The sequence below is a fragment of the Zea mays genome, chromosome 6, assembly GCF_902167145.1.
Source record: "Zea mays cultivar B73 chromosome 6, Zm-B73-REFERENCE-NAM-5.0, whole genome shotgun sequence".
Classification (NCBI taxonomy): domain Eukaryota; kingdom Viridiplantae; phylum Streptophyta; class Magnoliopsida; order Poales; family Poaceae; genus Zea; species Zea mays.
Genome location: NC_050101.1, coordinates 11,461,143 through 11,476,814, shown reverse-complemented (window position 1 = coordinate 11,476,814; position 15,672 = coordinate 11,461,143). Strand labels below are relative to the sequence as shown.

General features: G+C 50.3%; 2 non-coding genes and 1 pseudogene across 2 annotated transcripts; 1 reads left to right on the top strand and 2 right to left on the bottom strand.

Annotated features, from left to right (window-relative positions):
• The first annotated feature begins 1,565 nt into the window (after window positions 1-1,565).
• LOC103628981 (uncharacterized) lies at window positions 1,566-2,365 on the top strand (annotated as a pseudogene).
• A 1,125-nt stretch (window positions 2,366-3,490) lies between these two features.
• On the bottom strand, window positions 3,491-3,571 carry TRNAL-CAG (transfer RNA leucine (anticodon CAG)). The gene has a single exon. It is a non-coding gene; the product is annotated as a tRNA-Leu (tRNA).
• Window positions 3,572-6,377: 2,806 nt separating this feature from the next.
• Window positions 6,378-6,458, bottom strand: TRNAL-CAG (transfer RNA leucine (anticodon CAG)). Its single transcript has one exon. It is a non-coding gene; the product is annotated as a tRNA-Leu (tRNA).
• Window positions 6,459-15,672: the final 9,214 nt, after the last annotated feature.

Genomic DNA, 15,672 nt, shown 5'->3' with positions numbered 1-15,672 from the left:
GAGAGAGAGAGAGAGAGAGAGAGAGAGAGAGAGAGAGAGAGAGAGAGAGAGAGAGAGAGGAGGGGAGGAGAGCTCACCTCGGGGTCCAAATCCGGCGATCACCGTCTCTAAAACCTAGGGCACCACGGGGAGAGAGAGAGAGGTGAGAGAGGAGGTTGCTGCGCGGGAGAATTGAATGAGGGAGAGAGACCAGGGGCGCGCATGGGGAGGGCACGGGCGCCAGGGGCGCGCAGGCCGAGCTGGGCTGGGTCGGGTCGGGATGGGCTGGGCCGCACCGCGGGTCAAAACCCCGTGGCACGCACAACCATAGATCAGAAATCAATTCGCGAAGCAAAATCCGAAACGAAACTAAGCAACGCACACGATTAAGCACGACATCAGACAAAGAAATATGATTCGGTATGATGCAACACTCATGACCACTTAGGTTTTGTTTACACATGACACGGACACCAGTCGCTATATTGCTTTGAAATTGGGAAGGAGCGAAACAGAAAAAGAAAAGAGAGTAACGCCTGAATTTGGTGAGTAAAAAAGAAGAAAAAAATTCTACCTCCAAATTCAGGGCGTTACACTTACCAAATCAGGGTTTTAGATCAAATGTAATAAGCCTAATAATCAAGCATAAATACAAATATTAAGGAGTTGTGTACTAAATAAAATAACAGAATTTAGGATAGGTAAACAGTCTCAACAAATAGAGATATAATTAGGCACAAATATATACTTGATGCTGAAATTAACAACACACTAGAACCAAGACTGCCACGTTGTCTCACTATACCGCTATTATCATTGAGCAAACGAATCCACCCACAATAGTGCAATCACACCCAAGTATTTAATACTAGGAGATTGCACAAAATTAAACAGTAAATAAAGTGAGGCAACGGTCAACTCACAACACGTAGATTGTCTACGTGGAAAGATCAGCTCAGCGAACACGAAGTTCTGTCCCAGAAAACCAATTCCGCCGCCCACGTCCGGGCCTGCACAGCGGGAGATTGACGGAAATACTGGAGCCGCTGTTGAGGCCGTGTGAGACGTCCACGACACCAGCCCGAGAAGACGAACACCTCGTAGCAGGGAGCCCAATCACCAGGCCACGGCTGACAGAGATCAGAACAGACAGAGCACCACACAGGCGCACTGTTAAATCAACGGAGCACAGGAGAACCTCACTGTGCACGAGCAGGGCCACCTCTACCTTCTTCTACCAGCAAGATGAACACCAGAACACCAAGAATCGACGGAATCAATCAAAACCGTGACTGAAACCGAGAGGAGAAGAAGAACAGAGAGCTGGCGATTTTCTGCGAGATGCTGAGCAGGGGCGGATCTATAGGAGGTTGCGCAGAGGCGGCGTGGTCTTCGGACGAGCCTAAACCACCTGCAGAGTGCGCCGCCACCCGCCTCCCGTATGGCTGCACGCTCGTTCTCACCTAGCACACGCGGCTGCCCTAAGGATCAGCTGGCCAGTTGGCTGCTCGGTCATGGACCGGCCCACCGGGCTGGCATTTTTTTTAATAAAATGAAAACATAAAAAATGGACAGCAATTCCAAGGATGATGTGCCATCTGAGATCCGCGAGCGTGCCTTCGATCCTTCGCCCCCAACGAGACCGACGTCGAGGAACAGATGCAGAGCCTGAAGGCAGCCGTCTCGTCGCCTTCAGCGACCATCAGAACCATGGTCGACGGTCTAAGCAAGCTCGGGAGCATCTACGACCGCATCGACGCGCCCACACTCTTGCAAAGCACGAGCAGCCAGAGGGAGAGCTCGAGCACTCCCTCGTTTTCCGCGCGAGAGAGCTTCGTGGAGCTCAAGGTCAGTGTCCAGGACATGCAGTTGGCTCTCAAAAGAGGAGACGGCGCGGATCTCCGGACCTGGGTCCAGTGCTACACGCGTCTGGTCAAGAAGGCACAGAAGATGTTCAAGAAGGCCAACAGGAAGACTGCCTCTGACGTTGAAGGATGCAGGGCGATCGACCTGGTCGCTGAGGCGAGGGAGGTTGCCGTGTCGATCCTCGAATCGACGTTGCATCTCCTATCGAAGCAGATTGTGCTACCTAGTTCTAGCATGTGGTCGCTTGTCTCCAAGTCTTCTTTCCACAAGAAGAGTCTTGTGTGATGCGGATCAACTGCAAGCGTTGGACGGTTGGAGCTGAACATTGTTGGGTCTTGAGAGCAGAGTCGGGACCTTGTTCAGGACATTGGTCCATTTCCAGAGCAGAGTGTCTCTTCTGAACGCTCTTAGCTTGTAGACAGATCATCATATAACGATTCATGCAAGCAATTTTGTATGTAAAGATGTATATGTCATAAAGTGTACAGAAATACCTCGATCGAATGAGAGGCAAAGTCTTTTGTCCATTTTTATGTTGGCTGTTTTGATCTCTCCCTGGTTGCTAATTTTATGGTGTGCATCTTTGCCTGTGATCACAAACTGGATCTTGCTCTTAAACAATTAATAGCACGGTAAAGTCTTGTGTTCAAGAGAGCTGTGACTTATGATTATCTTGATGCAATAATTTTTTTCCCTTATAAAAGAAGCATGGTAAAGTAAATTCACACAAGGCAAACACGCAAGAAAGCTGTTTGTTAGCGCTGTTATGACTGCTTCTAGCTCAATCTTTCCAAGTTGTACTGCTTTGTATAATTTCTGGAATGGAAGACGCAGAAGTTCGAACGTCTACCATGTTAAACAAAGTAAGCTTTTTTATATTATATATATCAAATATATGATGAAAATGCTCGACCACTCATTAAGTAAAGAAAGGTGGCCTTCCTGAATATAAGAAAAAAACTGTCCTGAGAAATAGACTGCCAAGCAAAGAACGCTGAATGTGAATCTGAACAAAAGACAAAAACATGTTAGGAATGAATAAAAACTATGATTAATGTGAAAAAAAACATGTTAATATCGACCACTCATTAAGCATTAAGCAAAGGTGGCATGCCAAAAAAACCGTCCAAATAAAGAATCTGAAAAAGACAAAAACATGTCAAGAATAAATAAAAACTACGATGAATCTCAAAAACATGCCAAGATCGACTACTCATTAAGAAAGTTGGTCTGGCTGAAACTAAAAGACACTGTCCAATCAAAATGCTATCCAACCAATGAAAACTTAATTGTACTGCATCTGAAACTGTAAAAAACGACAGAGAAACATGAGATGAATCTGAAAAACATGCCAAGATCGACTACTCACTAAAAAAGGTGATCTGACTGAAACTAAAAGAAACTGTCCAATCAAAACGCTATCCAACCAATGAAAACTTAACTGTACTGCATCTGAAACTGTAAAAAAAACGACAGAGAAACATGAGATGAATCTGAAAAACATGCTAAGATCGACTACTCATTAAGAAAGGTGGTCTGACTGAAACTAAAAGAAACTGTCCAATCAAAACGCTATCCAACCAATGAAAACTTAACTGTACTGCATCTGAAACTGTAAAAAAACGACAGAGAAACATGAAAAAAATGTCAAGAATGGGATTCGAACCCATGCCCTTTCGGACCAGTACCTGAAACTGGCGCCTTAGACCAACTCGGCCATCTTGACATGTGTTGATATTGCAAGAATATGTCAGTACCTATGCTCAGATTATTTGATGTGATGAACATGAGACATGAGTTTAGATCACACACAAGACAATAGATTAGTTACAGGTCTCATACGTGAGCAGATCTAGTAGGGGCAAACAGATCAAGTCCCCTACTTTTCATGTGGGTACTTCCCTGTTTTTTTTTCTTTTGTTCTAACAGCAACATTCAAATTTGAGTTCTCAAATTCAGTCATTGTTGATACTTTTTAGGTTATAAAATATAAATATCTAGGAGGTGCATACGAGATATAAAAGGCCATCAGGTCTTCTATGCCGATCATACAAACAATTTTGTATGTACAAATGTATATGTCAGAAAGTGTACAGAATTACTCAAATGAGAGGCAAAGTGTTTTGTCCATTTTCTGTTGGCTTTTGGTCTCTCTCCCTGGTTGCTAATTTTATGGTATGCATCTTTGCATGTGATTCCTTAGAGCTGTTATGGAAACAATAACTAAGGTCAACATCATTAGAGCTGTTATGGAAACACACTTTTTTTTGGTATTCAGCATCAGTATGAGAAAATGAGTTGGCCATAATATTCTTGTTCACATGAGATGTGTGCCTCAAGAGCAAGCCCAAGATTCTTATTGTTCCTCAACAGCAAGCCCTAGATCCTTCTACATTGTACCACGATTTGTTTCCAAGGAACCAATAACTTAGCATTTACTATTGAGTGGAGTCCTGTGCAAATGCACAGTTAATATTAATATGGTCCTAAAGTTTGCATACACCTTTATCATTTTTGTTAATACAAAGAATAAGTATGTTTTTTCACACCTCCAGTTTCCTTAAAAAAACATGGATCTTTTATGATAAGTATGGTTTTTCACGCCTCCAGTTTCCTTAAAAAACATGGATCTTTTATAGCTGTATTGTATTTCACAGGACTTGTGCCAAGTAGGCTATGCATTCATAATTTTGCCCTCCAAAATGAAATCGTTGTCACATATTTTCGTCCTTCCTTTTCTTAATTATATGGTTCCATCTAGCCTATTATAATTGTTTTTTTTCAGAGCATGGATCTTCAGAGTGAACCTAAAGGTATGAAAGTTTTGTAATTTCATCAAGATTTAACTTGAACGATACGTACATAGCAAAACCCATAAAAATAAGTGTTTACCAGGTGACTTGCATGACACCAACAGTGCTTCATCCATTAAATTTTTTTTTTAGATCGGACTATGTTTCATTACCTAAAAAATTTAATGGATGAAGCAGTCCGCTGGTTCAACTCTGCAGCTGCATCCGCCTCCTTCGCTATATAAACAAGGAAGCCGAAGCCCGGAAGACACAGACACCATTCTGCAGCTTGCCTTTTACCTTTCTTCTCTCCCGCTCCGAGAAGTTCCTGTGACGCCTTTATTATGTTTTGCATCTTGCCAAGGCCAGGCCAGCGAAACAAGTACTATGGTCAGTATTATTTGAACTGTTGTGCAAATGCACGTTCTGAGTTCAACATCACTACGAGAGAGAAAAAAAAGTGAGCTGGCTAGAATATTCTTGTTCACATGAGATGTGCCTCAACAGCAAGCACAAGGTCCTTACACAGTGGATCTTGCTCTCCCTAGCTAAACCACTTTGGGTCAAAAATGAACCCACCAATCAGGGTCGACGTCAAAGATTCCGGGTGGAGGGTTAAAGGCACTGAAACTGTTCAATCAACAGGCACAGTTAATCAGTCTATACGAATATGAGAGAGAAGTATATAGAGAGAAAAAATACTCAATCTATACGAATCAAAGCTCATGCTGTCAATCTTGTGATCTCTTCCTTAATTTTCCTAAAACTTAACATGGATAACTGGCACACAGTTAATCAGCCAACAGAGAGTGGGAGCTTCATTTCAATCTTGATTACAAGTGCATGTCTGTACTAAAATTTTACAGACGAGGTGGCCACTGTTAGTATTGACATGGGATGTGGCTCAGCAACAGGCACAGGATCCCTGCAAACTGGATCTTGTTATTAACAACTAATAGCATGGTAAACCCACACAAGGCAGACACGCAGGTAAGCTGTTTCTTAGCGCTGTTACAGCGGCTTCCAGCTCAATCTTTCCATTCTGGAATGCAAGACACAAAAAGTTCGAACGTCTACCATATCCAAGCACATGTACTTCCCTCCCACAAAATATGTTAAACAAACTAAGCTTTTTATATTATATATCAAATATATATAAAGAAAATGGTCGACCACTCATTAAGCAAAGAAAGGTTGTCTGTCTGAATCTAAAAAAATTGTTCAAGCAAAGAAAGTTGCGTACCTGTACTGAGTCTGAACAAAAAGACAAAAACATACCAGGATTGAATAAAAGATATGATGAATCTATAAAACATGTCAAGACCAACCACACATTAAGCAAAAAAGGTGGTATGTCTGAATTAAAAAAACTGTCCAAGCAAAGAGAGACTGTCCAAGCAAAGAAAGGTTGCCTGTAATGAATCTGAATCTGAAAAAAAGCAGAAACATGTCAAGAATAAACAAAAACTATGATGAATCTGAAAAAACATGTCAAGATCGACCACTCATTAAGCAAAGAAAGTTGGCCTGACTGAATAAAAAAATTGTCCAAGCAAAGAAAGGCTGACTGTACTGAATCTGGAAAAAAAAGACAAAAAAACATGTCAAGAATGAACAAAAATTCATAGAAAGTTGGCCTGACTGAATAAAAAAATTGTCCAAGCAAAGAAAGGCTGACTGTACTGAATCTGGAAAAAAAGACAAAAAAGCATGTCAAGAATGAACAAAAATTCATAATTATGTCAAGAATGGGATTTGAACCCATGCCCTTTCGGACCAGTACCTGAAACTGGCGCCTTAGACCAACTCGGCCATCTTGACATTTGTTGATAGCACAAGAAAATGTTGATCTTTATTGTCAGATCTGTTTATGTAATGAATTCAAGAGTTACATTACAGTACATTTCAAAGTTCAACTTCGTTAAGTGACTATGAACGTGAGTCATGAGTTTAGATGACACACGAGACAATAGATAAATTAGAACTCTCATCATGTGTGAGAGCGACTCTAGTAGGTGCGCACAAATCAAGTCCACTACTTTTACATGTGGGTGCTTCCCTATTTTTCTTGGTCCATATTTTTTTCTTTTTGTTCTAACAACAACATTCGAAATTGAGTTATCGAATTCATTCATGTAAACTATTAATGTTTTTTATGTTAGAAAAAATATACATGATAAATCCTAAAAACTCAAAGGCACCAGATCGTCGGGAGCACCTGGGGCCAAGGCATCGGGCCTCAGATGCGAGATGTTAGAGCACCAGGGATCTCATGATTTGTAACACCAGGAGCCTAGGTGTCATGGACTTCGAGGGAAGTTAGATGGATAGAGCCCGGGGAAGTCAAACGAGTGGAGCGTGTGGTGAGTGAGGCAGTCACGGAGTTAGTGTGTATGGAAATTTTAAACCATAAGTCGAGAAGTTACATGTTTGATATTGGGAAGGATATTGGTCTTCTGATCTCCCACATCTACTCAGGTGCCCTATCTTCTGGTCTTCCTTGTTCGCTCTATTGTTTGAGCTTGACTATATATAGACTTTATCGTGCCTTTGTTTCCGTTCTAGCACTTATGCACATATGTTTAAGGAGAGCAGGCATCCGAAACGACAGTCGTCCAAGTGCTCACCTACTCAGATGAGGGATTGTAAATCATGATTTTAGAGTGTTAGTGATACAATTGCTCAACTAGCATTGATTGTGCACTGCTTCGATCGATCGACTTCTTCCCCTTCATGAATCAAATCATCAGTGCTTGGATCAAACGTCTACATCAATCGGTATAATGCCTACTGTCGGAGAGGAAATCTCCGGCCGGGTGGCGGAGTGCACCCGCCCTAAATCCTAAGATAAGGAGGGGCCTAGGCGTTTTGCTTATTAGTTGGAAAATCGGAACAACACAAGAACACATAAGGATTTAGCGTGGTTCGGGCCGCTGGAGCGTAACACCCTACTCCACTGTGTGATGTATTGCTTGAGAGCTTGTATAAACTTGTGAGTGTCTGAGTGAGCCTAAGATTGGATCTGTGTTGTAATGCCGCATGACTCCCCTTTTATAGCTGAAAGGGGGCATGCACAAAGGTACTGAGCCCCGACATGTGGGCCCAGGGACATAAAGAATATAACATTTGGGGCTACAAACGTTTGCTGCTGGAGCAATCTTCTTGTGCCCTAACATCCGAGATCTGCGCGTCTTCGGCGTGCAGGGGAGGCTTCTCGTAGAAGGGATGATGAGCACAGTGCGCCGCTCGGCACGGGCGCACTGTTTGTCAACAGTCTGGACAGGCGCGCCGTCTGCTGGGTGACCCTGACACCGCCTGCCAGTGGATTGGACATGACGCATTAAATGCTGAGAGGACACATCGCCCGTCAGCGTGGTGGCAGGCGGTGCATCCTCTCCGCAATGAATGCAGAGGCTGCACGACGTTATGGGCCTTACGTCAGGCACAGCCCGTCGGCTTATGTCACGGGCCACAAGCCACGCGGCAGCAGCGGGTCTCTGCATGAGCGGGGAGCGTAGGGCAGGGCTTGGACGCGTGTCAGCACCGGACCCTTACTCAAGCCTGGGTCCCCCCTGTCCCGGGACTTTGCTAAAGTCCGGACCTTACTCGGAGGGACCCGACATGCCTTCTTGGGAGCTCCGGACTTGTACGTACAGGGGTCCGGCGTCCCTCTGTGGAGGTCCGGACCCAGTGGTGCATCCTGGGACGTACTATCTCTCCTTGCCACGAGGTGCCCTTAGATCTACCTATGCGGTGGGGTCGGGTTCCGTCCTCCATGTGGCCTGGAGGTGTCGTACGGGTGCAGCGTCTTCATACTGTAGAAGAGGGTACCCCTGACTCAGAGTACCAACAGTGGCCCCCGGGCCCGCCTTAGGAGAGGATGCTAGCCTGCAGGTGGGGCCAAAGCTTGATTAGAAGTTGGCCTGCTGCTCCTGCGCGCCTGTTGACGCAATTACTGTCGGCCCGCCTATGGTCATGCTGACTGCCACGCCTATTCCCACGGTTGACTGGCCCGTGATTTTCGTACTTAATGCCACCGCTGGGCCATGCACGGGTTGCCTCGAGTCGCTGCACTGGTTCTGAAAACTTATATTTTCAGTCTTCTGTGACGGTCCCGAGGAGACGTGGCATTGACGCGAGCGGTGGTGCGATTTTTCCGCACCCGGTAACCGACGCGTCGGTTGTATGACATGTGGGCCTGGGGCCCCATGCTGGACCGCCGGTTGCAACGAAGCTAAGGGGGCGCACAACCGCGGTGCGGTTGTACGCTTCTTGCATGGCGGTTCGCTTTTTCGACCGCTAGTTTCGGCGAAGATGAGGGAGCGCTTAACCGTGGGGCGGTTGCATGCTCCTTGTGCGGCGGTTCGTCTTCCTGACTAATGGTTGCTCCAAAAATGAAGGGGCGCATAACTGCGGGGCAGTTGCACGCTCCTTGTGCGGTGGTTTGCCCTCTTCGTGCTTTGGGTCAGCCTGTATGACACGTGGGGCCTGGCCCCCATGTCATAGGGTGGGAACCCTGGAGCACGTCGGGGGAGACTTTGCCCGTGACGCTTCAGGGGCGCGAGTGGGGAGATCTGCCTTTAAAAAGGGATCGATCTCCCGGGCAGTAGCCATGCCTTGCTCCTCTCGCATTCATCGCACCCTTCCGCCTTCCGGGCCTCCAGATGGGGTGCGCCGGTGTTCTCTGGAGGGATCCACGTTAGGGCCACCCCCTTCGACGATCTCACCGCCGGAGAGCTCGCGCTCGTGGTGGTGCTGCCGGTCTTGTCTTCTTCTTGCTGCTGTTAGAGGAGCGCAACCCCGTGGGGGTTGGTGCTCTTTCGCCATTGCTCGGCTTCAAGGATTTTCATCATGCAGCCTGGCTGCAATCTCCCGCCAGTGGTCATCTAGAGGGATGACCACTAGCCTTGTGGTGGAGAGAAGCGAGCCGGGCTGTGGCCTCCCCCTGCCCTCAGCTTCAAGGATGTTCATCATCCGTGCTGGGGAGGAGGGCGAGCCGAGTTGGGGTCCCCCCTTCCACATGGGCTGGTGACCCACTTCTTCCTCCAGCATCCGAGGGAGAAGCGCGTCCACCAGCCTTGCGGAGGAGGCGAACCTCGGGTACGCGGGGCCGGTCGGTCGCAGGTGCCGTCAGCTGCCGCGTGTCTGGCTCCTCGGCCTGGATGGCTTTGGTGCCGCCTCCGGCACTGCCTCCTGCCGCTTGGTCGGGGCGTGGATGTCCGCTCACCGCACGGGCGACGGTCACGCCATGCACAGGTTCGCCACATCCACGGCTTCTCCCGCGCCGGCGACCGCACCGGGGGGTCGTACAAGACGTCGCGCGCCATGGGGGCGGCAGCCGCGTTCTTGGATGGTCTTGTCCTCACTCCCTTAGTGAGGACAGGAGCAAGGACCTCTTCGCGCGCGTTGGGGCAGCTGCCATTCGCCGGTACAGCACTGGTGCGCAGGTGGCCACTGACGTCGGTGCTGAGGTGGTCATCGCCGCTGGTGAGGCTCCCCACTACAGAGGTGGTTGCCTCCGCTGGCGAGACCATCAGTGCCACCTGCCACTGGGCCTCCGACTCTTTGGCTTTAATGGCCTCGTTGTCGCCCCCCGTAGGAAGACGGGGGCGAGGATCTTTTCACAGTGGCGTACGTGCTGAGGTGGTCGCCACTACTGGCGAGTCGTCGGTGTAGAGGTGGTCGCCGCCGTTGGTGCTGGGGTGGTCGATTCCGCTGGCGAGCCGCTCGGAGCTAGCTACCCCGTGGCCCTACTGGCGTGGAGGTAGTTCATACCTGCAGAGTAGAGATGGAACTAGGGCTCCACTTGAAAAATAGATGTAATACTTTCGCTTTTTGTAAGGTACTCAAGAGTACTATTTGTTAAGCAGTATTAGCACTTATCTATTTTCAACTTGTTTCTGTTGTGTGCGATATTGTTGACTCCTCCCTGGTACCTGCCCCCCCCCCCCCCCCGCCTGGGATGCAGGCTTGATTTGTTGAGGTTGGATACCAGCGTGCCTGAAAAGGTTGTCAATAATTCTCGGGAGGTAGTCTCGCCGAGGTCTGGATCTGTACACAGCTTCAGCTAAGGAACGTTAGTAATACACCCATAGGGCCCCCTGTCTGACATTAGCCATCCTTTGATACATGCTCGGGACTCGCAGGTTTCAGTCCAGGTGGCCAAGTTGCGTGTTCGGACCCCCTTGGGTCGCGGCTCTAGATACTAGGACACTTGTCGAAGGGCGGTGGAGCGTGCAGGCCCATGGTACGGGACCAGGCTGAGCGCTACACGGGCTCCGGACCACCCTAGGAGACTAATGTCCATTCTCTAGTTCCAGTCCCGAGGTTGTCGGACCCGCAGGACTTATAGCCTCAAATACTAGGTACCCGTCACGGAGTGGTGGAGTGTGCAGGCTTTTGGGTATGGAACCAGGCTAAGCGGCCACACAGGCTCCGGACCATCCCATGGAACGGGGTCCCGTTCTCTGGAGCCGGCTCCCAGGCTGTCGGACCTCCCAACTTTCGTATCGGGGGCCCTAAACTGCAAGCCTGGCTGCTCAATTCGGATGTCGTCATGTCAGTGCAGATGGGAACCGTACGGATGGGTTAGATAAAAAGTATTATCTGAAAAAATACTGCAAGATAAGACCATGGAGCAGCGAGATGGAACTATCATAGAGGCTCAACTGAGGGGGTAGTTTTTCTTTATAACTCATCATGCATGAGTGTAGACCAACAGACCGGGTTTATGGGGACAGACCCCACCGGGTTGGCGTACACGTATGCGCTACGTGGTTACAAAAAGGGAAACTAAATCGACCCCTCAGACTTGCTCTATGGATAGAACTTACAGAGATGTTTCTGCATCGGGGTGAGGGACTCCTTCAGTCGTAGCTAGATGGTTGCCCTCCGGTCGGTGCATTCCCATTACCATGAAGGGTCCTTCCCAGCTAGGGGAGAGTTGCGGAGCCCTTCTTGGTTTGGTGCTTGCCATAGGGCTAGGTCCCAACCCTGGGTCCCCATCTGCATTTGACACGGGAGCCCTCACCTTTGGTCATGACCGTTCCTGTATGTACCTGTCAGAAGCCTCGCACCTTGGTGAAGCGGGAGATGAACTTCCGGAGAGTCTCCCCGGGCTCCTACCTCACCGCATGGAGGTGGGCCTCCACACCGTGCTGCTGGTAAGCACTGGCGAAGTTCGCAACGAACTGCGTGCAAAGCTCTTCCCAGGAGTAGACTGACCCTGGGGTGAGATTCATGAGCCAGGTCCGGGCCGGTCCAGACAAGGCAACATGAAAATATGTTGTCATCACAGCGGTGTTTCCACCTGCTGCCGTGATGGCGGTGACGTACACTTGCAGGAACTCCAACGGGTTCAATGTTCTGTCGTACTTTTCTGGCAGGTGCGATCAGAACTTGGGTGGCCATGACGCCGCGCGGAGATGATCCGCGAGAGCAGCGCAGCCCATGCCGGCCAAGGGGACGCCCGTTTGGGACCGGGTGCCCATTGGTGTCTACGGTGTAACCGCAGCAAAGTCTTGATCGAGGTTGCGACCATCGATGTTTTGGCGGCGCTCGCGCGCCCTTTCCAAGGAGACCCGGGCATCCTCTCCCGCAAGCCTGCGGTTGAGTTCTGCCCGGAGGTCGTTGGTCTATGCGCCCCTTACTGAGGGCGAGCGCACAGATGCTGACGCCTCGTGGTGGCACCGAGATGACCATGTCCTCGATCTGGTCGAGGTAGAATGTGCCATACCGAGTAGTCGGTCGACGTTGTCCTGCCATTGCTTCATGGCCCCTAGTGAGGCCGTGGAGCTTGGAGGGTGTCGCAACAACTCCCTGGCTGCTGACAATGCTCCCGAAGTCACCCTCGATGGAGTCCGGGACGTCTGTGCAGCCGTGCGGCGTGCGCAGCAGCAGTGCCTGGCACAGGGCGGTTGGGAACCTGCGGCGTGGAGGAAGCAGCCTCTCCCTCCACCGTGAAATCTACCGAAGTCTCGGCACGGTGCTCAACGATTTGCACCATCATGCTTGAGCAAGGAGACAAGCAAAAACCTAATGCCTAGCCCTCTACCTGGCGCACCAAATGTCGGAGAGGAAATCTCCGGCCGGGTGGCGGAGTGCACCCGCCCTAAATCCTAAGATGAGGAGGGGCCTAGGCGTTTTGCTTATTAGTTGGAAAATCGGAACAACACAAGAACACACAAGGATTTAGAGTGGTTCGGGCCACCGGAGCGTAACACCCTACTCCACTGTGTGATGTATTGCTTGAGAGCTTGTATGAATTTGTGAGTGTCTGAGTGAGCCTAAGATTGGATCTGTGTTGTAATGCCGCATGCCTCCCCTTTTATATCTGAAAGGGGGCATGCACAAAGGTACTGAGCCCTGACATGTGGGCCCAGTGACATAAAGAATATAGCATTTGGGGCTACAAACGTTTGCTGCTGGAGCAATCTTCTTGTGCCCTGACATTTGAGATCTGCGCGTCTTCGGCGTGCAGGGGAGGCTTCTCGTAGAAGGGATGATGAGCACAGTGCGCCACTCGGTACGGGCGCACTGTTTGTCAATAGACTGGACAGGCGCGCCGTCTGCTGGGTGACCCTGACACCACCTGCCAGTGGATTGGACAGGACACATTAAATGCTGAGAGGACACGTCGCCCGTCAGCGTGGTGGCAGGCGGCGCGTCCTCTCCGCAATGAATGCAGAGGCTGCGCGGCGTTATGGGCCTTACGTCAGGCACAACCCGTCGGCTTATGTCATGGGCCACAAGCCACGGTCCACCGCTCTGGTTGTTGCAGTCGTGACCGGAGGCCAGGGCGACCGCAACAAACGTCCACGGTCGTGGAGGGGTACCAGCGTCTCATGCCCTGTACACCCCAACAGTCGCCACAGCGCCACGGAGTGTCGCGAGATCATTGATCTCGCAAAGCGTGTCAGTGAGCAGCGCAAGCAGTCTTCCAAAGATGACTCCCCACCTCGTCGTCGACCTGGCAAAGAAAAGGTGGACAACGGCGAGGTGGCCACAGCTGAACGGGACCTCGGGTATCAGTCACCCGAAGGGGACCTGAAGGATGTCTTCGCTGGAGGTTCCTACTCCGGTGGAGACAACTAGACGGACCCCGCGTCCCCCGGTCTATGGAGCTGAAGCTTCCCTTCCTCCGGAAACCCTACCGGATTCCCCACGGGTCTAGGCTGTTGACAAGTACTTACAGGAACAGTCACAACCAAAGGCGAGGGCTCCCGTGTCAAATGCAGATGGGAACCCAGGGTCGGGACCTAGCTCTACGACAAGTACCAAACCAAGAAGGGCTCTGCAACTCTCCCCCAGCTGGGAAGGACCCTTCGAGGTAACAGGAATGCACCGACCCAAGGGCAACCATCTAGCTATGACTGGAGGAGTACCTTACCCTGATGCTGGAACATCTCTGTAAGTTCTATCTATAGAGCAAGTCTGAGGGGTCGATTTAGTTTCCCTTTTGTTACCAGGTAGCGCATACGTGTACGCCAACCTAGTGGGGTCCGTCCCCATAAACCCAGTTTGTTGGTCTACACTCACGCATGATGAGTTATAAAGAAAAACAACCCCCCTAAGCTAAGCCCCTATGATAGTTCCATTTTGCTGCTCCATGGTCTTACCATGCAGTTTTTCAGATAATACTTTTTACTAACCCACCCGTACGGTTCCCATCTGCACTGACATGACAACATCCGAATTGAGCAGCCAGGCTTGCAGTTTAGGGCCCCCGATATGAAAGTTGGGAGGTCCGATAGCTTAGGAGCTGGCTCTAGAAAATGGGACCTCGTTCCATGGGGTGGTCCGGAGCCTGTGTGGCCGCTTAGCCTGGTTCCATACCCGAAAGCCTGCACACTCCACCACTCCGTGATGGGTACCTAGTATTTGGGGCTATAAGTCCTATGGGTTCGACAACCTCAGGACCGGAGCTAGAGAATGGACATTAGCCTCCTGGGGTGGTCCGGAGCCCGTGTAGCCGCTCAGCCTGGTCCTGTACCATGGGCCTGCACGCTCCACCGCCCTGCGACAAGTGTCCTAGTATCTAGAGCCGCGACCCAAGGGGGTCCGGACACGCAACTTGGCCACCCAGACTGAAACCTACGAGTCTCGAGCGTGTATCAAAGGATGACTAATGTCAGACAGAGGACCCTATGGGTGTACTACTAACGCTCCTTAGCTGAAGCTGTGTACAGATCTAGACCTCGGCGAGGCTGCCTCCCGAGAATTATTGACAACCTTTTTAGATACGCTGGTATCCAACCTCAACAAATCAAGCCTGCATCCTAGGCGGGGTGCCAGGTACCGGGGAGGAGTCAACAGTATCGCACACAGCAGAAACAAGTTGAAAATAGATAAGTGCTAATACTGCTTAAATAGTACTCTTGAGTACCTTACAAAAAGCAAAAGTATTACATATGTTTTCAAGTGGAGCCCTAGTTCCATCTATACTCTGCAGGAATGAACTACCTCCACACCAGTAGGACCGCGGGATAGCTAGCTCCGAGTGGCTCGCCAGCAGAGGCGACCACCTCAGCACCGACAGCGGCGGCCACCTCTGCACCGACGACTCGCCAGCAATGGCGATCACCTCAGCACGTGCGCCATTGCGAAAAGGTCCTCGCCCCCATCTTCCCATGGGGGGCGACAACGAGGCCATTAAAGCCAAAGAGTCGGAAGGCTCGACGGCAGGTGGCGCTGATGGTCTCGCCAGCGGAGGCAACCACCTCTGCAACGGGCATCCTCACCAGCGGCGGCGACCACCTCAGCGCCGATGACAGCGGGCACCTCTGCACCGGTGGGCGGCGGCTGCCTCAGCACACGCGAAGAGGTCCTCGCTCCCGTCCTCACTGTGGGAGTGAGGACAAGACCATCCAAGAACGCGGTCGCCGCCCCCGCGACGTACGACATCTTGTACCGCCCTCCGGTGCGGCCGCCGGCGCGGGAGAACCTGTGGATGTGGCGGACCTGCGCATGGCGCGACCATCGCCCGTGCGGTGGACGGGCAGCCACGCCCCAAACAAACGGCAGAAGGCAGCGTCGG